We start from the raw sequence: 8,209 nt of genomic DNA, 5'->3' as shown, positions 1-8,209 counted from the left end.
CATGAGTAGGGCAGAGAGAGTAGTGTGCTTAGCTCCATGGAAAGGCTGTGGAATAAATGCTGTTGGGAACTAGATTCTTTGGAACCTCAGTAGAAAGTTGTCCTGGAACTTCTCTGGTTCTTGGGGAAAGTATCCTGATAAACTGACATGCCATTAAGATTTCTATAGTCTGTGAACATTAGTACAGGACCCAAAGACAGAGATAGAGAAAGAGAGAGAAAGAGTGATAGAGAATTGAGAGAAAGAATCTTCTCCTGGAATAATGATAATAATGATAATGATAATGATAATAATAATAATAATAATAAATAATTATCATGGTTCAGCCTTGTAGGAAAGAGGTTATTAGGACTCATAAGCTAAAAGAGTCAATTAATATGCACTGTGACTGCTATAAGATATTTCCATTTTCAATACTTCCAGGCTACAAACTCATATGTTTGGTTCTAGTTCTTGATTATTTTTAGATACTTCCTTTGTGATTGTCTGAATGAATAGACATAAGAACATGGCTAAGTTTACTTGCCTAACAAGTATTAGTTGTACAATTACATTCTAGAAGCCATTATTCTGGCCATTTGAAATACAGGAGTGAACAAATAGAAAGTCCTTTACCCTTAACAGATTGGTATTCTTGTGGTAATTAATAAAACTACAATTGTAAAAACCAAAGTATATTTTATGAGATATTTAATATCATGGCTAACAACATCCATGGTGCTATGTAGTGTCATGAAAGTAGAATATGAATACAATCTCATGAAGAAAGGAACATCTGAATAAATGTTTCATTGTCATGAAAGCCATTGAGAAGACCGTCAGTGCAAAGGCCCTATTGTGGGAGAGCCTGGTGAATACAAAGCTGAAATTGAACCACAATGGCAAGAACAAGGAGGGATGTCATAAAATTTTTTCAAAATAAAAGTTAATTTCAGAAATGAAGAAATTATTGATACTGAAATTGTCCTTAGGTTGATAATAAAAATGAAATTGCACTAGTGAAACATATTTTCACATATAAAAAAGAGATGATTGACTTATTTTAATTTTAATGCTAATTAAAGTATTTCTTATATCTTAAAAGGCTGGAAGCTGCCTTGTCACTCTTCTCATGTGTGTAATCTAAATCTATGAAGGTAGGGAGGTAGGTAGATAGGTAGATAGATGGTAGATAGGACATTCCAACACATATGCATGTCTTCTGGTACATGGAAAGGGGAACTAGGCCATTCGAGCATGCAGCTTCTACAAACACTCCTAGCATCTTGCACAGAGGCTAAGTTATCTCATTATCTTATTTGTGTGAATATAGTCAGCTAAATGGAATAAAATTCACTTCGGGGATTAAATTACCTAGAGTACTGTCTGCAATGATTAGATCAACTCTGTAATTACCAAATAGTCACTTCATTTTAGGCTCCTTAAACACGATGTCGGCACCACATTCCATGAGTGAATCCCTTTAATGAAATCATTTATGTGGTTAAGAGCTGAAAAAATATCCTTGCAAACCTTTGTTTTGTAAGTAAGAAAATGAGGTTGGTAGGTAGGTATGACAATTTGATAAACAATTTTCATTCAAAATTCTTTTCTGTACTCTTCTGTGTTTCAATTAGTGGTGGAAGAGACTATGTCAAAGCAGAGGAAGTCAGAGTATTTGTATGCTGAAGGCTATTATGAATATGTTGGAAAGCAACAATATCCTCCATGGAATTGGGCTTGAGTCCTCCATGGAATTTGGCTTGAGAAGCAACAGGATGTAACTACCATCTCTGATGATCAAGAAGACTGGGAGTGATTGCCCTGGCTGGGAAGAAATGAAGAGTTCAGTTTTGATACATGAGTATGGGATGACTGTTATGATATTCCTGTGAAATGTCAGTAAACAATGAGTTTTACATTCTGGAAGGCAGAAAGAAGTTCTGAAAAAGAAAGAATTTGTAGGTACAGAGATGGAATTTTAAACTGTGAGATGTCCTGAAAGGCTAAGGATGGACTGTGTTTGTTTGCTGTAGTTGTCATAGCAAAGGATCACAAACAGTGTGGTTTAAACAGCAGAAATGGTTTGTCTCCTAGATGAGGAGCTTGTGAGTCCGAGATCAAACCATCGTAGTCAAAGTTGGCTCCTTTGAACCTCGTGAGGCAGAGTTGAGAACCTGCTCCATTCTTCTAGCTTCAGGGATTTGTTGGCAACTTCTAGGCTGCTAACTTGCATTTGTATCACACCAATATCTGCCTTCCTGCTCACAGGTCCCTCTCTGTGTATGCATATGTGCACGTGTGTGCGTTTTCTTTATACCTACACGTCTCCTTTGGCTAAGCACATGAGCCACACTGGAACAATCAACTTCCAACCTTCTTATGACTGGTTCTTGACTGGTTCTATTTGCAACAATGCATTTTCCAATAAGGACACATTCCTAGGTATGGGTAAATAAGTTTCTACATAAGAGTTCTGTCATGACGCAGATCTCAACCAACTTCAGACACTCGCTAATCACGGATGCTTAAAAGGACAAAGGAAAGAGTGTCAAGAATCCTGTGTGAGATGCTTGCTTCCCCTTTAGACAGTAACAAAAGAGTATAGTAATGATGAGTAGAAATGAGGAAATGAATAAGTGAAAAAGAGCTTTTGTCTTGGTATCAAGGGAAGACGCAGAGCTTCTATTCTTTTAGTATGAATGGTCCATTGCTCAGTGCTGGTTTATGTCCGTCAGACTGCAGACTCCAAGAGGGTCAGTTTTTCCAACTTAAACAGCTTAATCAGCATAGCAGAGCACGTGATGCGTGCGTCCAGCATGTCAACTGTGAGAACTAAAACTGAGAGGATTTCAATTCCATGTGCTTTACAGTTTGCTCCACAAGACACTTAAGTATACTAGGGTCTCTGGTTTTATTAGCAGTAGAACCATAATGTCCTGCAACATATATGTCTACATTCTTTATTCAAGTTTTAACCTTTTCTAATGAATCCATTTAATTCCTTACATGGAGATTTTGTCCCTTGCTTTGCCTTGCAGATGCTTTCTATCCTTTAATAGATTCCATGAACAATAAAATCAAGGACTCCATCCTTCTCACTATCCTGGGGGCATACAATTGAGTAGCTCTCTTCCTTCATCTCCTATGTTAGATTCATAATAATTGAAAATAATTATTTGACAATTCATTAGCACACGACTCACACATGCGTTTTAGAGAGAACCCAGCTGTCTTTTCTAACTTCATGGATGTACAAGTCTCTGGGATCATCCCCCGTGACTATAAGAAGTCAATATTTCCATTTAACCAGGTAAAATCCAAAGCATAGCCTTCAGGATCTTGTTGACAAATAACATCCAGAGAGGTCTCTTCAGATTCAGCCCACACATCTCTTTTAGAAGTCCAATGTTCATTGGGCGATCTGGGCTTGAGAGTCTTGTGGAATGTGGAAAAGGCAATAAGGATGGGGGCAGGCAGCCAGCAACTGCAGAAACCCTCTTCACAAGCAGTAGGGGATAGTGTGAGATGGTCAGGGCACGAAGTTAACATTTTCCTTTTTAATGGAGGTTAGTTGTTTTATCTATCAAAATGTGCCAGTGGAAATATCTGATGTTCTTCAAAGTACAACAGTAAAATACCAATTAATGGCTGTTTGCTCCAAATCTTGACAATAAAAGGAAAATATCACTGAATGACTTGGACTGGCAAACCCAGCCATACTTAGGAGAGAATGCCTCATACAGAAATTTTTTATTTGCTATGAAAGCCTCCTCCAAATCCATGACAACAGGTCTCACTGATTTGCAGAAATTCTTGTGCTAGAGTTTCACTGAGTTCTCTGTTGGCAGAGAGAAGTAATCATCTTCTTCCAAAAGCATTTACAAAAAAATTTTGGTGCTTTTGATAGACGTCTTTTTTTTTAACACCGTGGAAATGGGGTGTGTCTGACCACCTAGGAAGACTGTTTAATGTGATGTTTATGGTGTACACGTTTTTGGAGAGAACTATAGTAAAAAGAAAAATGTATGACAACAGGATAATTAGGGGACAAAATTAAAATGAACTCATGGTGATCTATTGAAAATTATATACACAATTAAATTTTTAGAAAAGGAGAGAAAAATGATGTAGAAAAATATTTAAAGAACTGATGGCTGGGCTAGGGAATGTGGCTCAGATGCTAGAGTACTTCCCAGGCATGCACAAGGCCATGGGTTCTAGTCCCAGTGCTGCATAAACCAAGCCTGATGTCTTAGCACTTGGGAGGGAATGACAGGAGAGCTGGGGGTGGGGTGGGGTTCAAGGTCATCTACAGTCACATCACAAGTTTGAGACTTACCCATGCAATCTAATGTACAAAATTTTTCTAAATTTGGTAAATATATTAACCTATAAATGCAAGAAACATGACACATAACAAGATATCTATATTGTTCCACATTGCATCCAAACTGTGCAGACTCAGGACAGTGGGAAAATAAATCAGGAAAATATCTAAGACAGAAAAACCACATACAGGTAACAGTAGCAAGAAAGATGTCTTTATTGATGGAGGGAAGGGAGACAGTAATCTGCTTGGACTATGCATTCAACTGAATACATCCTTTTAAATGAGGAAGAAATGCGTTTTGAGATAAAAGAAAGCCGCCAGCCCACTCACACTGCATGATGCTGCTTCAGTAGAGAGAAATGACAGCAGAGGGGAGTTCTGCACCACAGGAAGGGGCAAAGAATGGGGGAAATCACAAATACATCAGCAAATCCAAGCGACAATCTTATATTTTTCTTTCGTTGACAGCAGATGGTTAAAAACAGCAATAAAAATATTTTCACGCCATTTGTAATTTAGACACAAAGAAAATACAAGGCAACAGAAACACAAAGGATGGGAGAAAACAGAATCCTATTGTGTCTGCATGTCATAATCTCTAAACAGCCAGGTGAAATGATAATTAATATTGAAGACACGCATAGTGAACAAGTTAACAAAAAGACAATAAATCGGAAGACTGAAAATAAAAAGATTAAAAACAAAAGCAACTTTGATTTGTCCTGTGGTGGTCCTTTTTCTCTTTAACTCACAGCCAGTCTGGCCCAATTGTTTATGAGTCCTAGTTCCTTTATTTTCATATTATGCACAAAAGCTGACTGCTTTTCCCATTCCTGCCACCACCCTAGTCTGAGCTACTCTTCTCTCCACAGAGTCACAGAACTGTCCTCCTGCATCTGTCTTTGCTCCCACAGGGATCATACACTCCGCACACAGGAACACTGAGACAGACTAAACACCCAGGTCCTGCCATAGCCTTTTAGGGTTCTAAAAGGCATCCTGTGCTTTGGTCCAGGACTTCATTGCTGCCCTCATCTGCTAAATTTCTTTCTTCTCTTTCTTTTTGGTCACACAGCTCTCTTACCCATTCCCAGGGCAAGTCAAATGTGTCTCACATAAGGTTTTATGCACTATTTGCTCTTTCTGACTAAAGCCACTATATCTAGATGCCTACAAGGCTATTTCCCCACCTTCCACTCAGTCACTCAGAAAGACTGACACTAACTGACTTATTAAAAATCACAATATAAGCTGGATGGGTGTCTGTATTCCTACCTAGGAGGCTGAGACAGGAGATTCCAAAGTTCAAGCATACCTGGCCTCACTTAGCTAAACAAGACCCCCAGGAAAAGGAAATCAGAATTGAATTTGAGTCCTTCTCATCATGTCCTCCCTCCATCCTTGCTTCTTCCTCGTCTTTTCCCCTTTCCTTTCCTTCCTTCTTCTGTCCAAAACCCTCCCTCCACCCCCTTTCTTCCCCCTCCTTCCTTCTGTTCTTTACATTTCTTTTCATTCGTGCTCTGACTCTCAACACATAACGTCTTCTAACCTACTTCCCTTTAAGAGTCACGAGATGAAAGCATGCATTATTTTCCATTCATTCATTTTAATTGATTTATGTGCAGCATGTGGAAGAGTTTCTCAATGTATTACTGCTGCCAGATGAATGAATAAAGAAGCAAAACTCTTTCATTCATTTAGAATCTATAGTGTTTATTCTGAGTTCATAATATAATATCTGAACATAATAGCTATTTAACAAAAATAAAAAAATTTCCATATGGAAGGAAACTGGGTATTCTCAAAACAGAATGCAGTTCTGCAAGTGTTGTGAGCCAATTATGCGATATTACTTCCTCTATCCAATTTTAAATTTATGCATGACATGAATCAAAAATATGGTGAATTAAACTATTTTTTTTTGCTTTTATCACTGATATTGTTGAACTTGACTTTGACTGCAGGTTCTCTGTTTGCTAATAGAAAACCCACAAATGGACATAGTCACTTGTTTCTCTGTGATGAGGCAACCGTATCACATAGATGCATACATGCTAGAAGCCTGAAGAATTGCAGGAAGAAGGAGCATGTGTACTCTGTGCCCGAATTCGACAGAGAAAGAATATGCTCGCCCAAGCATTTCCAGGTGGTTCTTCTAAAGTTAGCATTTGACAATCTTTCCTTCTACGAGGATATAGATGTGGTGATGGAGTAGCTGGGGGATGTGTAGTACAAGTAAACATCTCTTTTCACAAGGAAGAAAGAAGAATGGGTGAGGAGTAGGTAAAATGTTTTCCTCATAGCTAACCAGAAACCACTTCAGAAAATCAGCATGATGATGGGAATCACATGTGAGCCATGACAATTTAAGGACACTAGGGGACCAGAAGAGCTTGGGAATGGTGTGAGAGGCCACCAGTGCCTCAGAGGAAGAGAAGGAGTTGCTAGCAGGAAGGGAGGACAGTTCAGGAACTCATAGTCAAAAGTATTTGAACAAGGACTGTTTTTAAAACCTTTCAATGTAGCTGAGAACCAAGCCAAGGAAAGAGTAACATGGGTGATTCTGCCGTATTGACTAGGAGACAGATCAGTGTGGAACTGAGACAAAGAATACAGACAACTGCTTCTAGTGGTTGATAGCTGAGCATTTGGGTAGTTAAAGGGGAAAGGAGAAAGGAAGAGCATAGCAGGAGGCTGCACAGTGAGCCCACAGCTGAGCAGCCTGAACAGAATAGAGACACAGACCCAGGACATGATAAGTATTAGAGTAGGGCCAGATTGCAGCCATTCTTGGAACTCAATAAGGGAACAGTAGAAGGAAATCGATGGCCAGGAGAGGCTTTGACAGTTTGATATGACATGTATGCATCAGCCACCACGGACATCTGGCAACTCAGCTATGACTGGTACATTGCTCTGTGAGGTAAATATGTTTAGCTGTTTTTATAAAATTGAGACACTGTGCATTTATATAGCTCAATTCCAAGTTATTCTCCATCATTCACGAGAATGCACTCAGATTAACTTACAGGAGGAGGTGTGTACTGCAGGGATTCATGTGCAGTTGTAGGGTAGACTTTCCCAGAAACATGAGAACTGCAAACAAACCCGTGCCCCAAATGCTCAGAGCTGACTCATTCGATCTCTGCTTCATGGTACTTCTTGGTAAAGAACCAGAGCGTTGACAAGCTCACTTTATATTTTCTGATAGCCAAAAGACTGAAATCATGGGAAGGCACTCCACTGGGGCTATGTTTACTTGCACAAGATGTGGGAGGCAGAGCAGTCAACCTCCTGCAGCTCTATCAAAGGGTGTTTTAGGCCTGCAGTTTATAGGAAGCTGCTCTCCATAAGCTTCTGCTCTGCAGGCTTCTCTCTGCTGCCAGGCAGATGTGTCTTCTTCCTTCAGGAAAAGCTCTATTTGTGGTCTCAGTGGCAGCACCCCTATGCCATGTTTTGGAAAGGTGTTCCCCAGAGGGACACAAGCTAAAGGTTTGATCTCCAGCTCATTGTATCATCAGGAGGTGTAGTTGAGGCCTAGTGGCAAACGTTAGGACACTAGGCACACCTCCTCATTCCCTTGATTCCAAGCCAACATGAAGTGAGCAGCTTCCTTTACTCATGCTTCTCCTATGATACACTGAGCCACCACAGACCCCAAAGCAATAGGGATAAGTGATTATGCACCAAAACCTCTTGATATTCAGAACGAAAACCCTTTTCTCATATTAAGCTGTTTGTCTCAGGTATTTTGTTATAGTAGTAGAAAGCAAACATACTTCTGTAGATGATTGGATCTCTGTCCTCTAGGAAGGCATTCAGGAATGCATATCTAGACCAAAGGTAAGGCAACATTTTTGTAAATGGAAGATAGTAAACAGGTTTTGTTGGCCATGT

This window comes from Rattus norvegicus, chromosome 11 (genome assembly GCF_021556685.1).
Source record: "Rattus norvegicus strain SHRSP/BbbUtx chromosome 11, alternate assembly SHRSP_T2T, whole genome shotgun sequence".
In the NCBI taxonomy this organism is placed as follows: Eukaryota; Metazoa; Chordata; class Mammalia; order Rodentia; family Muridae; genus Rattus; species Rattus norvegicus.
The sequence above is the reverse complement of the archived record's forward strand: the minus strand, read 5'-3'. Positions refer to the sequence as shown.